Here is a 15,401-nt window from a genome sequence, read left to right as displayed (position 1 = left end):
TGAGGAGGCTTTCCAGGGTTTTAGAATCAGCACAGACCCAGGATTGCATCAGCTAAGGAAAAGTTCTGCACTGACCAGCAGGGTCCAGGTCAGTCTCTACTCTAAGGCTGGCTTCACCACCAGGACAGGTACAGTCCAGGCTAATGGAAGCCTCAGAGAGAGATGGAGATGAATTCGGTTCTGCTGAGCCGTCAGTCCCCAAGACATCTCATCCTTACCTCCCTTCCCTCCCTGATAAGAAGGAGGGAGAGGCGGTGGTAAATTATGGAAGCCTTCCCAGGGCTCCCCCATGAGTTTAGAGCCTCCATATTTCCTCACCTCCAAGACACACACCCCTTCATTTTGTAACATTTCAGAAATCAAGACGTGAGTTAAAATCAATAGGTGGATTTAAGGCAGTACTTTTTGGGAGGTGTCACAGAACGATGGCTAAGAGACTTGCACCCAGCTGGACCCTGGCTCTGCCATTTCCCAACTGGGTGGCCCCAGGCAAACTGCACCTTCTCTGTAAATTGAGGCTATTAATAATAGCACCCAATCAATAACAAATAAAAGAAGGTTTGAGTGCAGTGTCTGACAGGTAGTAAGATCCCAACATACGTTAGCTATTGTTTCTTCTTGTTTATCTTCTGCACGCTGTTATTAAATTGCTGGTGGGTCTAAAACTCCTCTTCAGTGCGTCTGCAGTACTGTCAGCCTCAGAAAGAGCTCAAAAGCAATGACTATGGAACTCAATCTTTGGTGACCACCAGTGTGGATTATGGCCTATTTTTGGAGTAGTGGGTAGGAGCGATTCCTATTTGATAGCAGGACTTGACTTGATATCGTTACTACTCAGCTAAATGTGGGAAAGATAAAGATTCTCTTCCCAACTTCCAACCCTCCTTTTTACCGTAGTTTGATGCATTAAGCCTAAGACGTGAGCTTTCTTTTCTTTTAGCAATGGGCGTTCATCATTAGGGCAGTGGAACGGGATTAAAAGGAAGGAGGAGAATTTTTATCTGGGCACCAGTACACAGAAAAAGGCCGTCAGCCATCATGGCAAGTGAAGAAAGTTGTAGGCCCAATGGTTCCAAGAGATGGTGAAAAAAACAAGCTTTGGATCTATACAGCCCTGAGCCTGCCATTCAGTTCCCCACACAGGCTCCCCACTCTGTCATATGTGGTTGTTGGGATAATCTATTGAAATAATGCATGCGAGCTATGTAAAACACAGCCAGCCTCGTACTAAACCCTCAGTAAATGTTGACTGTTATTTTTGAGATCTAGAAGTCACTCAGACCCATATTGGGCAGGATTGTTAAGGACAAATAACAGAATCTACTCAGGCTTGCTTAACCAGGAAAAAAACAATGTATTAGAGGAGATAAGCTCACTCTCTGCACAGCACCCCGAGGAGGACTATGTATGGAAGGCCACTCTGAAGCTTCACAGCCAGGAGCCATGTTTGGCCACACCATGGGGACTTCTGAGAAAACACTAGTCTTCTGTCATTGCAGAAAGCTCCTCGGGCACACAGAACCACTATCCGGGGCCCCTCTCGACTGCCCCTGAAGGGCAGAATTCCTGGGCCGCTGTTCTTGCCAGATGATGGGGTTCCCTTTGTGTGGCCATGTCCTCGGAGTGCTTACTTCTGACCACTGGGCTCCTGTGGGGGCCTCCAATGTGCAGGCCCTTGCAGGTCATGTTGTGAAATGCCAGGGAGTCCAGCAATGTGTGTCTGCTTCCTTCCATCCTGTTAAGGCTGGACTCAAAACAAGGGAAATTGCCTAAAATAGAGGAAGAGGGTTTCTGAGTGATGGGCAGCCACAAATGACCAATGTCTGCTCCATGCTACTCTGTCCCTTGGGATTCAGGTAAACTCGGCTCAGACCCCTGCACCCCACCTGCGTGATGCGTGATCCCACAATTGCAACAGGTTGCCCACCTTACTTCTCCACCCTTGTGTCTGCTGTGCCTGCTCATTTTGGACTGTACCCTGGCCCTGTCACTTGCTTTACGAGAATCCCACCACCTGCATGAATTGCACAGCTTAGTAACTTTCCAGAAGGCTTGAGGAGTCACCAGGAGAGATTATCCTGCCCACATCTTCTCCCCTTGAATCTCCCATCATCTGTCCCCTGGCCTCTGCTCCATTCTAAAAGCCCAGGCTCCCCACCGGTGACCCTCTGCCTCAAATGGCCCCTAAGAAGGAACAACTTAGCCTTCCCTGTGATTCTGTGGGGAGTAGTCCCACCAAACAGCAGCCTCCCAAGGGCTGTGCCCAAGAATTCTGATTGTCATTTCCCCCACTCCTGTAAATTGCTGTCTCCATCATCGTTGATGTCATCTTCATCTCCCTAAGATGTTACAGCTGTTTGGCAGGGGGCCTTTATGGTCTTCAAAGTTTCCCAGTTGGTCAAAGACTAGCTACTGGTCCATTTAGCTCAAGGATGCCAGCCTCTGGCTTTAAATTGTAATCAGGAAGAGAAAGCAGGGGCTGTTTGACTGAGTATCATCCCATACCTGTCTTTCTCTTGGTTCTCCCCCAAAGCAGACCCCGAGACAAGGGTTGGAGTACAAACAGTTCGTTGGGAGGTGATATTAGGAAGCATCAGTAGGAGAGAAGGGAAGGGAAATAAGGATGGAAGGTGGCATTAATAAATGAGTTACCACTGTGAGCAACTGGGCAATCCCCCGGACACTCTCTGAGAGGCTGCAGAGATTATAACTCAGAATCATCCTGTCCAGAGATAGGGAGGCTGGGGATCCAACCACAGCTCCCAGTCCTCACTGACTGAGGGCTCTTCACAGGGCGTTCATTCTTGGCACCTGCAGCCTCCTCTGTGCCCTGCTGGGCTTGCTCTGCATTCAGAGAGAACCTTCGGGCAGGGAGACACCGGTGCTTGAGGTAAGAGCCATGGTGTGCACACCAAGCTTCCGGTGACTCCAGGGTGGCCTGGAGAAGAAGTGCAGGCATTGATGGCCTCTATGATCATCAGGCACCGTCTTTGTTTGCTCAGGCTGCCATAGCGAAGTACAGTCAGTCCTCTGCATCTGTGGGTTCCACATCCACGGAACCAAGAATATTCGGGAGGAAAAAATTATATCTGTACTGAACAGGCACAGACATTTTTTCCCCCGTCATTATTCCCTAAACAATATGATATAACAAGTACTTACATAGCATTTATATTGCATATATAGTTTATATGCAAATACTATGCCATTGTATATCAGGGACTTGAGTATCCTTGGATTTTGGGTGCACAGAGGTCCTGAAACCAATCTCCCGTGGATACCAAGTGATGACTGTACCAAAAACTGGGTGGCTTCAAACAACAGTGCACTCTCTCCCAGTCCTGGAGGCTAGCCCAAAATCAAGGCTTCAGCTGGGCCACGCTCCCTCTGAAGGCTCTGGGGAAGAATCCACCTTGCTGAAGCAGTTCTTGATAATCGTCACTGTTCCTTGGCTTATGGCCGCATAACTTACCTCTGCCCTCACAGGCCCATCTTCTGTGAGTCTTAGCTCTGTGTGTATCTGGCTCTGTGTCCCAGTTTCCCCCTTTAAGAAGAACACCAACCACACTGGAAAGGACCCACCTCACCCAGTGACCTCAACCAATTACATCTGCAACAACCCTGTTTCCAAATAAGGTCCCATTCTCAGGAACTGGGGATTAAGGCTTCAACATATCTTTTTGGAGGGATGCAATTCGATGCCCACCAGGCACCTTATCCATGTTATATTCTTCAGTCCTGACAGCAGCCTGTGAGACAGGTGTGCTTCTCCAAGTATCGCACGGAGGAAATTGAGGCCCTGAGAGGTGAAGGAACCCTCTCGAGGGCCCCCAGCTAGGAAGCTGCAGAGCTGGAAGCTGACACTGTTCTGTGTCAGGCTGAAGTCCCCCATGTGCTCTTCCAAACAGTACTGTCTACTATAGCTCATGCTGACTTTAAGGAGGAGCAAACCAATGCACAGGCTCTGAAGTCAGGCACCTCGAGTTCATGTCCCACCTCCACTGCTGACTACCATGAGACCCCCACACTGACCTCCTTTAAGGCTCCCTCTGAAAAATGAGAATCAGATCTGTGCCTGCACCACAGACTTATGATGAAGATCAATTTAAGTCATATATGAAAAATATTTAGTAAGTATACAGTGAATGTCAGTTGCTGTCATTACCATCACAGTTACATTTAATATTCTGAACGTCAAACACCACGAGCCTCTACACAAAGCTCATATTTCCAGGCCACAATCCAGGATCATTTTTGTCTTTCACTCCTTACCACAGCTGCCCACGAGTGATTCCAGGCAGGGCCATGACGGCTGCTGGGCTGGGCAGTGCCAGCCCTTCTCCCCCATCCCTGCGCGCCCCCCTGCTTGCCCCAGCTTGCTAATGCCCATGTGACATGAGACTCTGAAAACAGCGATAAAAACAGCAGCTCTTAATCTCCTGCCTGCTGCATGTGGCTTTATCTCAACCCCTCCTTTCTGGGCTGCTGGGGGCTCAAGAGGAGATGGGCAGATTAAGAGCAACGTTTCCGACATGCCCTCCCACCTCCTGCAAACTGGGGCCGCCGCCAGCAGATTTCCTCAAAGCCCAGTGAGGCGGCCGCCAGAGGAATGTGCGGCCTCCTTGGCATGGCAGACATTCAAGGGAGCCCACAAAGGCGCTGTTATGAAAACCCTCTGGAGCACGGGGTAGGATGGGAGTGTTTCATTTGCAATTGGGATTGCACATTTCAAGAACGGGAGCTCAGCAACAGAATGCATGCATGTGAACACACACGGCTCATAATTAATTCATTTCACTTCCTCCTGTTGAAAAAACATTGCAGGAGATGTGGGGTGGAACCACCAGTCTGAGCAGGTAGTTATTTCTGTGCCTGGGGCTCAGCCTGGCTGAGAACCAACCTGTCTAACGTGGAAGCTGAAGGGCAAGTAACTGTTGTGCAGGCTCCTGCCCCAGCCCAGGTACAGCCAGCTAGGCATTCCTGGGGGCCTGGAAGTGGCTTTCCCAAGCTGGTCTCCTCCACCTGCATTTTATGTGGTCTTCTCATTATTGAACGAGATTGTCTTTTAACTGCTAAAAACTAGAGAGAGAGCTAGGAGCTATCACTTAGCCACTGGCACTTCCTAGACATTCCCCAGGAGTTACGATGCTCAGGACGTATTGGCAAACTTGTAGGAACTACAAGGCCCATGCTAGGTCCTAGATAAGGTGAGGACGGTCCCACTCCCTTCCTTCAAGAAGCCTACAGTCCAGAGGGAGGGGGCAAGTCAGCGGATGAGAATCAAGTATGTGTGTGTATGGCCTACTGTGGAAGAACAGAAGGAGAAAACCAAATCCAGCCTGGCAGTCAGGGAAGCTCCCAGGAGAATGGGATATCCACGAGGAAATGGAAAGAATAAACAGGGGTTAGCAGGGAGAATCAAAAGTGCAAAGACCCTACAACTAAGAACAGCCTGGCACATTTTGGAATATTCTGAAATGGGAGGTTTGAGAGGCGGTGATGGCACCAGGAGGATTAAAGAAGCAAATAAAGTTTAAAAACTGACTTTGATTTCTCTATCTGGGGGGCACTCACTTAAAATGATAAAGAGAGACTGGGCTTGGTGGCTTACACCTGCAATTCCAACACTTTGGGAGGCCAAGGAGGGAAGATCTCCTGAGCCCCGGGGGTTTGAGATCAACCTCACCAATATGGCGAAACCCTGTCTCTAAAAACTTTTAATGATTAGTGGGCATAGTGGCATGCACCTGTGGTCCCAGCTACTTGGGAGGCTGAGGTAGGAGGATCACTTGAACCCTGAAGGTCGAGGTTGCAGTGAGCCATGATCATGTACTCTAGCAACAGAGCAAGACCCTATCTCAAAAAAAAAAGGTACCAATAGCCCAAAATGGTCATGAGTAAATTTTACTTGATAGAAAAAAATGTGTAAGTGCTTTTTTTCATTCTATCACTTACTCATGTAAATAAATGTTTACCGAACATCAGCAGCACACCAGGCCCTGTGCTAGTTATTGGTGATTCAAAGGTAATTCAGATGTGCTCTTGTCTTCAAGGAGTTCACAGTCTAACAGAAACAGAAGTCGTCGCTAAGGTTGTTCGTACACTCAGATGTCCCAGGAGCTCATGTGCCCTGTCCCATTTGTTCCTCTGCAGGCTCTGCCTTCTAAGTGGGAGTGGAGGGAAACTTCGGGACACATTTGTCTTCCACAGTCACTCAGTGCCCTGTGTCAAATGCATGGTGGAGAGGGGACAGGGAGATGGAGAAAGGAAGAGACCGAAACAGACAGACATTGAGACAGAGAGAAGCAAAGATATGAACAGAAACAGATAGAAAGACAGTCAGACAGTGGGGAGAAACTGACCAAATAAAGAGAGGACCGGGAAAGTGAGGATGGGAGAGAAAAACAGATAAATGCAGAGAGAGAGAGAGAGAGAGAGAGAGAGAGAGAGAGTCAGAGGCAGACAGGGAGAGAGACTGAGAGAGAGAAACAGAAGCAAGGCACAGCCTCATTCACAGAAAGAGAAAGAAACAGAGGGAAAATGAGACTCCAGACTGAAAGGGGCAGAGCCTGGGAGGGTGACACCCCAGCTGAGTTCTTTTTTTAAAAACATCCAGGGCTCCAGTGCCTGCTAGCTGGGGTCTGGGTTGGCTGGTCTCCAGGTGTCCCTACAGGCACGGCTGAGTCAGAGCCAACACAGTGGGAGAGGCTGGGGCTCTAGGCACAGAGTCCTGAGACACCCAGCCCAGGGGAGTGGGAGCCAGCAACAGCAGCTCACCACCCTTCCCCAGGTGTATTCCTCCCCACCTGACCCCACATACCTGGCCAGGGCCCTCACTGCAGGGACAGGCTGGTGCACCTGAGGAGTTAAGGTAACTGAGAACCCTCCAGGACTGGCCCCTGCAACTAGTCACCTGCACAGTCTGGCCAAGGAAGCAGTCTCCAAAGCTGCTGTGTGTGGAGTCCTGTGGGCTGCCTGGGACCCTCAGCTGTCCAGCCACTGTGTATGGGGCTGTCTCTTGGTGCCAGGCACTGCATCCTCACAATAAGGCAGGTACTTGTAGCCTATTTTACAGATGAGGAAACCAAATCCGGGAGAAGTCAAGGGCTTATGCAAGATTACACAGACGGCACACCTAACTAGTAAGTTCACTGCTACTGTGCTAAGTATTTGTCATTCATTATTACAGAAACCCTTGAAGCAGGCTTTAGGAGTCCCATTTTATAGTAAGAAACTGAAGTCTGAAGAGGTTAGGCAGCAAGCTTGGGTTACAGAACCAGTGTCAGAGAGCTAGGATGAGAACCTTGGCATGCTCCTCGCAGAAGCTCTGAATCCCTTCCCTACACGCCACTAACCCCAGGACACACATCTCTTCCCCCCTTGAAACCTCAGCATCCAGGACCTAGGAGAAAAACGGATTGGATCTTCTGATGGAGACACGCTGTGCCCGGTGGCACTCGCCTTCCACAGCACAGCTGCAGCCTACGATTTGCCCTCAGCTCTATTTCTCTACCCCAGGGGTTCTTAGCCTGGGACCACGAAATTCAAGGATCTGTGGATAGAATTCAGAGGGTCAATAGACTTGGGTGAAATCATTATTTTCACTAACTTCTAACCAAATTTCAGCATTCGTCTCCATTGTAAATGTAAGTGACAAACTACAGTCAGATTAGCAGCGCCTGTGACTGTCACCAGTAGAAATCACAGATAGTTGCCTGTGGAAGGACAGTTGCTGCAGACATCTCAGCACACTATGCACAGTCAGCACCACTTTCAAGCTTCTGGTAGCTGTGAGACACACAGCCAGACCTTCTCATTTAATCCATTCATAAAGAAGCACATATGTATACTTCTTTTAAATATCTTGATAATTGCATTTCTTTCTTTCTTTTTCTTTTTTTTTTTTTTTTTTTTTTGAGACAGAATTTCCCTCTATCACCTAGGCTGGAGTGCAAGGTGTAATCTCATCTCACTGCAACCTCCACCTCCCAGGCTCAAGCGATTCTTGTGCCTCAGTCCCCCGAGTAGCTGGGATTACAGACATGTGCCACCACACCGGCTATTTTTTGTATTTTTAGTAGAGACAGGGTTTCACCATGTTGGCAAGGTTGGTCTTGAACTTCTGGCCTCAAGCGATCTGCCCACTTCAGCTTTCCAAAGTGCTGGGATTACAGGTTGTGAGCAACCATGCCCAGCTGATAATTGTATTTCAAAACTATTTCTTTCCTTAGCGTATATACATATACTGTATTTCTTGTACAGTATTGAAGCTCTCTTTGACACTGGTTCTGTAACCCAAGCATGCTGCCCAACCTCTTCAGTCTTCAGTTTCTTAATCTATAAAATGGGACTCCTAAAGCCTGCTTCAAGGGTTTCTGTAATAATCAATGACAAATACTATATATATATATATATATATAGAGAGAGAGAGAGAGAGAGAGAGAGAGAGAGAGAGAGAGAGAGAGAGAGGACAGAGACAGAGCCTTGTTCTGTCACCCAGGCTGGAGTGCAGTGGCATGATCATGGCTCACTGCAGCTTTGACCTCCTGGGCTCAAGTGATCCTCCCAGCTCAGTCTCCCAAGTAGCTGGGACTACAGGTGTGCACCACCACACCTGGCTAATTTTATTTTTAATTTTTAATAGAGACGATGTCTCACTCTGTTGCCCAGGCTGGTCTCCAACTGTGATCAAGCCATCCTCCTGCCTCAGCCTTCCAAAGTGCTGGGATTACAGGTGTGAGCCACCATGCCTAGTCTCCTTAGTCTTATTATGTAAAACAAAAACTTTTTTTTTTCTGAGAAGAGTCCAGAGGTTTCACCAGATGCCCAGAGGTCCAGGACTTCTGAGTATGCATCTGGGGACCTGGGGGTACAGAACTGCAGAGGTGATCGTTGCTCTCCACCTGCCCTGCCGAATCCCTGGAGTCTGGGCTATGGGTCCATGCCTGTTGGTTCCCTGGCTCAGAAGCTGAATCTCTACCAGCTATCTGAGAAGTGCAAGCTGGAGCCAGTCAGCACAGATTCTTCTGTGTTACCAGACACTCCTCTGTGTTACCAGGCACAGCCATGTCAGAGCACATGCTCAGTGTTTGAAGACAGGAACCATCACCCTTGGGTTTGTAACCAGCCACCCAAAAGTGTTCAAAGCAGAGCCTTCTTACAGTTTAATTAATTCAGAAGGCAGCAAAGTGTGAGGCACTGGTTCTCCACCTTGGCTGCTCATAGAAATTGACTGAGGAACTTTTAAAAGTACTGATGCTTGGATCTCCCCTGGGAGATACTGACTGACTTGATTTGGGGTGATGCCTGGCCGTCAAGATTTTTAAAAATTCACTAGAGGATTCTAATGTGCAGCCTGGGTTTAGTACCTCTGATGTATGAGAAAAGTCAAGCCCCAGGCTAGCCCTGAGGGTATCAGAGTCCATGTCTATGTTTCAGGCAAGCAGAAATCCTGCTGGGTCAATGCTGCGATTTAAATGTGTTTCCCAAAAGTTGATAGGTTGAAAACTTGATCCCCAATGCAACAGCATGGAGAAGTGCAACATCTGGGAGGTGACTGGGTCATGAGAGCCGTGCTGTCATGAACAGATTAATCCATTCGTGGAGTAATGGATTAATGGGTTATTGAGGGAATGGGTTAGTTATCCCGAGAATGGGTCTGTAATAAAAATGAGTTTGGCCATATCTCCTGAGCCCCTCATCTCTCATGAGCCATCTGATGCCCTGCGCCACCTCAGGATTCTGCAGAGTCCCATCAGCAAGAAGGCCCTTACCAGATGTGACCTTGGACGTTCAGCTTCCAGAACTGTAAGAAACAAATTTCTTTTCTTCATAAATTACCCAGTCTCAAGTATTGTTATTGGGACAGAAAACGGACTAAGACAGTCAGTTTCCCCATTTGCAAATCTTTGGGATGGGAAGAAGGGAATTATGTTTATCAAGCACCCACATGCCAGGCCCTTTATCATGTACTTATCATGCTCCATCACTCTGCTAAATCGGCACTGCTCAAACTTTGCTAGATCTTGTTAAAGATTTAGAGATCTTGTTCAAGTACAGATTCTGATTCAGTGTGTTAGAAGTGGGTCCAGAGACCCTGCATTTCCAGCAGGCTCCCAAATGATCTGATGCTTCTGTCCAAGGAACCCACTTTGAATAGCAAATGGCTAATCAGTCTTTGTAGCCAGCATCTGTTCTAATTGGTCAGTGCCTGTGCCAGGCCAGTTGGTTAACTATTTAAGCCATCCCCTCTGCCAATTCATTCCCCTATTCTGATGACAGCACCCAGGTTTGCTCTAGGATCTCTGTCCTTCCCCCTGCTCAGGCTTGAGGCTCTTGAGAGACAGATGACCACCTCAGCTCCAGAGAGGGGCCTGATCATCCTAAACCAACCAGCACGTCATATCCCTAAGCCAGGTGCTATGGCTCAAGGATGGGTACCTAATTTAACCCAAGCAAATGGAATGCCAAGAGTTTGAAAGTAGAAGCTCCTCTCTCTTCCATGGATACTACCAGAGGGGACATTCTTCTTCAGACTGATGAGGCTTAAGAATTTAAAGGATGTAGCCGCTGTCATTATTTCCTTTCCTGAAGGAAGAGCTCAGAGATGTGGGCTATAGGAGCCAATGGAGAGGAGCCTAAGGATGAAGGCAGGCAGAGCAGAGAGAAGCCAGGTCCTTGAAGACATCATTAGAGTGGCCGGATTAAGCCTTGCCTGAAGTCCACATCTGGGCTATCAACTCAAAGGCCATTGAATCCCCTTATTGTTTAAAGCCAGGTTGAGTTAGATTCTATGTCTTTTAACATCAATAGTCCTAACACAAGCTCAAGCATTAGAAAGAGCAGAGTTTTAACCTCAGCTCAGTCACTCACTAGCTGTGTGGCCTTGTACCAATCATTTGACCTCTCTGAGCCTCAGTTTCCTCACCTATCAAATGAAACTAGTAATACATATCCCAGGATTGTTGTGAGGATCAGGAGAAACCATGAGTGTGAAATGCCTGGCATCTATGCCATAAATGGTAGCTATTATTATAAAAACTCATTATTAGTCCTATCTTGGCAGGCCCTCATTCTACAAACTGTGTATGTCAAAAGTTGTTTCTAGCTGTTGACCAAAAAAAAAAAAAAAGGTAAATTAACCTAAAAGATTGGGAAGGAGGTGCCTCATGGTTATTAATACCATTGAGAAGGAAAGGGGAAAGAAGTCAGAACTCCCTCGGTAACGAGAAGAGATGAGGAAGCTTGTCCTGGAGGGGAATGTAAGGCTTGCCCGGGCCGTAATTGGTTTGGTCATAACACATCCAGACCTTGGCTCCATCTAGCAAAGTGTATGGAAGCCACGTTCTGCTTCTCTGGATATTTGATGGTCTGATTGGCTCAGCCTTCCTAATTGTGTTGTATTGACAAATATATTTGTTTGGAACAAGCAAATGTATTGCAGGCAGGAAACAGACCAACTCCAAGAATTTATTTTGCTTTTTGGCACTGCTGCACTGAGTTTAGCATTCATTATGCGCCCATGTAAAACAGTCTCTGGGAACGCTGGCCTGAGTTATCTTTTTAATTATATTTATTTTTTCAGCTGCATTTCGGATCATGAGCAGACTTGCTGGTACTAAACAGGCCTCATTGGGTGAAACCTCCTGCCTCCCTCAAAATCACGTTGCGTGGATTAAATGTTCAAAGACATCAGACAAACCTGTGATGCTGCCATGGGCCATTATCGCTAATGGAAGAGAGATGGGGTTAAGTCAGTCAAATCCCTGCTCTGAGCCCAGAAAAGTCCACAGAAACTAAACCCTGGTCAGCAGATTGAAATTGAAATCAGGTTTAAGGAGACGGATGAGAAGATGAATAAAAGGCAATTTAGAATGGATCATTTGGCCATCACCAGGCCACATTTTGCTTGTACTCCCCCCACTACCACCACAGGGGCACCTGGCAGCCATATTTGAATATGGCCCTCCTCCTTGATTGGATAAGGGGTTAGCACTAACCCCAGAAGGGCCGCAGTCCTTGATGGAGTTACCAGGAGAGAGACTAAGGGGCAGACAGACAGACAGACTGACCACATGGCAGGTGCTGTAACAAGAGATCTGGGAGATGTAAGCAGCTATCTTGGATGTCATATGGACAGAAAAGTCACAAAAAGGGAAAGAAGCTATCACAGGGAGATGCAGATGGGAGGCAACAGGAAAGATCCTTCTGTTGGTTCTCAGCTTCCTGGTTCCAGTCGCTGAGGCACCCTGCCTACTTAGACTGAATGCTTCCTTTTTGTTCCAGCAAGCTCAAGTTGTTCTCTCACTTACATCCATACAAGGGAAAACTATGCAACCAACCAAACAATGTTGTGGGAGAATATTTATTAACATGAAAAATGTACACAAGAACATTGTTGAGTGCAAAAAGCTTGCTGCTTTCCTCCTTTCAGCCGATATGTATCGGGCATCTACAGCATGTCAGATGCTGTGTATTCGATGGCGAGTAAGGTCACGGCCCCCGCCCTTGTCAAGTTTACAGTCTGGTTACAAAATGTCAGAGAAGATTATACTTCAGTGAAAAGAAGAAATAAAATAGATTTATAACAATATTCAAAACTGGTGCTGCTCCAGGTGTGATCTGTGGACCGCAGTGCATGGGTATCATCTGGGAGCCTGTGAGAAATATAGATGCTCAGTCACACCCAGACCAACTGGGGGTGAGGCCAAGAAATCTGTGCTTTAACAAGCAGCCTACCAGATGATGCTGATGCATCCTCAAATTTAAGAACCACTCCTGGGCCGGGCCCAGTGATTCACACCTGTAATCCTAGCACTTTGGGAGGCCGAGGTGGGCAGACTACTTCAGGCCAGGGGTTCAAGACCAGCCTAGCCAACATGGTGAAACCCCATCTCTACTAAAAATTCAGAAATTAGCTAGGTGTGGTGGTGCACGCCTGTAATCCCAGTTACTCAGGAGGCTGAGGCATGAGAAGCGCTTGAACCCAGGAGGTGGAGGTTGCAGTGAGCCAAAATCCCACCATTGCACTCCAGCTGACTCTGTCTCAAACAAACAAACAAACAAACAAAAAACCACTTCAAATCCTCACCTTCCAAATTAACAAGAATGTCCAGCTTTTCCAGTGTTCCCATTCCTAAATGCTGCAACTTCAAGACCACGTAAGGGTGTATGTGTGTGTCAGCAAACATAACCACCAGCTAGATCTAATTTTACATATATTAATTTAATCCTCATAACAACTCTCTAAGATAGGCACTATGTGTCCTCCCACTTTACAAATGAGAACACTGAGGCACAGAGAGGTGAAGCCACTTGCCCAAAGTCACAAAGAAAATCAGTGGTAGAGATGGGATTCAAACCCAAGCAGTCTGGCTCCAGAATCTGTGCTCTTAATCACTTGTCAAATAAGCCCTGAGCTCTTTGCTGCCTGGCAGAGAGAGAGAAGTTCAGTCAAATCTCTCAGACTGGGCCATATAGCTGCAACTGGTTCTACACCATTCTCTGCCCCTCCCAGATCTGATCAGATTATATAAGATCTACAGTTGCTGGCTGGACTCCTAAACTGGGGATACCTCTTTGTCCCTTCAGAACTGTGTACTCTTGCAGTTGAGAAGGGCCCTATAGCTCGAGCTCCAAAGTGTTAGAACTATTAAATTTTTATTCATGATCTTCCCCATGGGGTACCCACTCCTCTAGGGTGGCTGGATCAGGAAGGTTCTAGTGCCAGCCTCAAACCATGCTCAGAAGGGACCCTTACCTCCAGCCACCAGGGCCTGGGTGCTGAGTCCTGGCACCTGTCCAGGCTGTGTTTTCTCTTGTAGTATCTGTTCTAGAATCCTGTGATCCTTTCTGTGTGCTCTAGATTGAGGCCAGCCTAGCCCAGAAGGTGAAGTTGTTTCTACCCTCAACTCCTAAAGTAAAAACAAGGATCACAGATTCTTTTTCTTCCAGGAAACCTCTCAGTCCCTGTTGTGGGGAGAGGGTGATGAGGGAAATATGGATTTATAAAAAGAGAAAGGGATATGTGTGGCTCAACTCACCCTCCAGGAGCAACAGTTTCAAATGCAAATAGGGATGTTGACTAGGAAGTGACCCCTCCTAACGCCAACCAGCAGTAGTATTTCTAAGCCCAGGCCTGCATCCAGCCAATATGTCAAATTATACCCTCGGCGAAGTAGGGATAGACACCACTGAGAATTATCCATAAAGTGCCAGCTCAGCTTGTTAACAAACTAGTCCCTGTCTCATTGGAAAGAGCTGTCGCTTGAGCCCCATGCAGGCCACCCCATTTGCCCTGGCTCCACCCAGGAACCTTAGACCTTCCCACCAGCCAGCAACTACAGGGTTAATGCCTGGCTTAGCTGGGAGGCCTCCACTCACCCCAGGGATACAGCCATCGTCCATTCTCGGGGGCTGGTGCCTAGAGCTGCTGAAGTCTGGAAAGATACACACCAACTTGTTGAAATAATGCTTTTCTCTAGGTGTCGGAACATAGATGTCTTTTATTTTCTACTTTTTGCTTATCCATGTTTTTCAGCTTTTCTGCAATAAACATGATTTATTTATGTCATGAAGATTACTTTTTTAAAATATTAAAGAGAATGACAGGTTTTTAATTTCCTGAGTAGCAGAGTGCCCTTTCTCCCTCCTGCCTCCACCCCATAGCATTGGCAGTCCTTCAAAGATGCAGCAAGTGGGATCCCAGTGGTGGCAAGAGCCTCCTGAACATGGCCTTGGATACCTTTGGGAAACAAGGCCCATGCCCTGGGGGCTCAGCAAAGAAGCATTGTGCTTTCCTGGCCTTGAGCCCACCTACTGCCCCTGGTCAGCATGACTAACCATCTAATTCTAGAGAAATGGGAACTCATTGAGTGATCTGGCTTCCTCCAGAGAGCAGCCCATTCGTTTCCTGAAGTGACCGGTCCACTGGGAAGAGGGCCAGGGTAGACCTTTGAAGTACTCAACAACAAAAGGAGGAGAAAGAAGAGATCGCACAATAGAGCAGCCTGGGGCTATGATGAGAATGAGAGTTCATGTCCCTGTTAAACAGCAAAGATTAGATCAAAGCTAGCAGATTCATGGCACACACACCATTACCACCCATTTGCTGTCCAGAGAAGACATTGCTAATCAATCACAGCACTTTATCCTCACCGAGTTCTCTTCAGTGCAGCCCCAGGCAATGTTACCATCCACTGCCAGAGCTGAATCTTATTTGTCACCCCTGGAGTACTTGGGTTGGAGATGCTAACCCTTCAGACCAGTCCACTTAGACCCCTGGGTGCAGGGTCATGAGTTTTCCTTGAATCTAGAGTCTGCACCCAACAGTGCCGTAAGGTCTATAGTTGATAATTCCCTCTGACTCACGGAGATGTCACTCTTCCTAGCATCAGGGAAAC

The 15,401-nt window shown here is 47.5% G+C and overlaps 1 long non-coding RNA gene across 1 annotated transcript in view; it reads right to left on the bottom strand.

Annotated features, from left to right (window-relative positions):
- LOC140709777 (uncharacterized) overlaps nt 1-14,635 on the bottom strand; it is a 78,631-nt gene extending 63,996 nt beyond the window's left edge. The window contains exon 1 of the long non-coding RNA XR_012090500.1: nt 14,383-14,635. This is a non-coding gene — a long non-coding RNA (uncharacterized lncRNA). The remainder of the gene's footprint in view (nt 1-14,382) is intronic.
- Nucleotides 14,636-15,401: the final 766 nt, after the last annotated feature.

Source organism: Chlorocebus sabaeus, chromosome 22 (genome assembly GCF_047675955.1).
Source record: "Chlorocebus sabaeus isolate Y175 chromosome 22, mChlSab1.0.hap1, whole genome shotgun sequence".
Taxonomy (NCBI): Eukaryota; Metazoa; Chordata; class Mammalia; order Primates; family Cercopithecidae; genus Chlorocebus; species Chlorocebus sabaeus.
The sequence above is the reverse complement of the archived record's forward strand: the minus strand, read 5'-3'. Positions and strand labels throughout refer to the sequence as shown.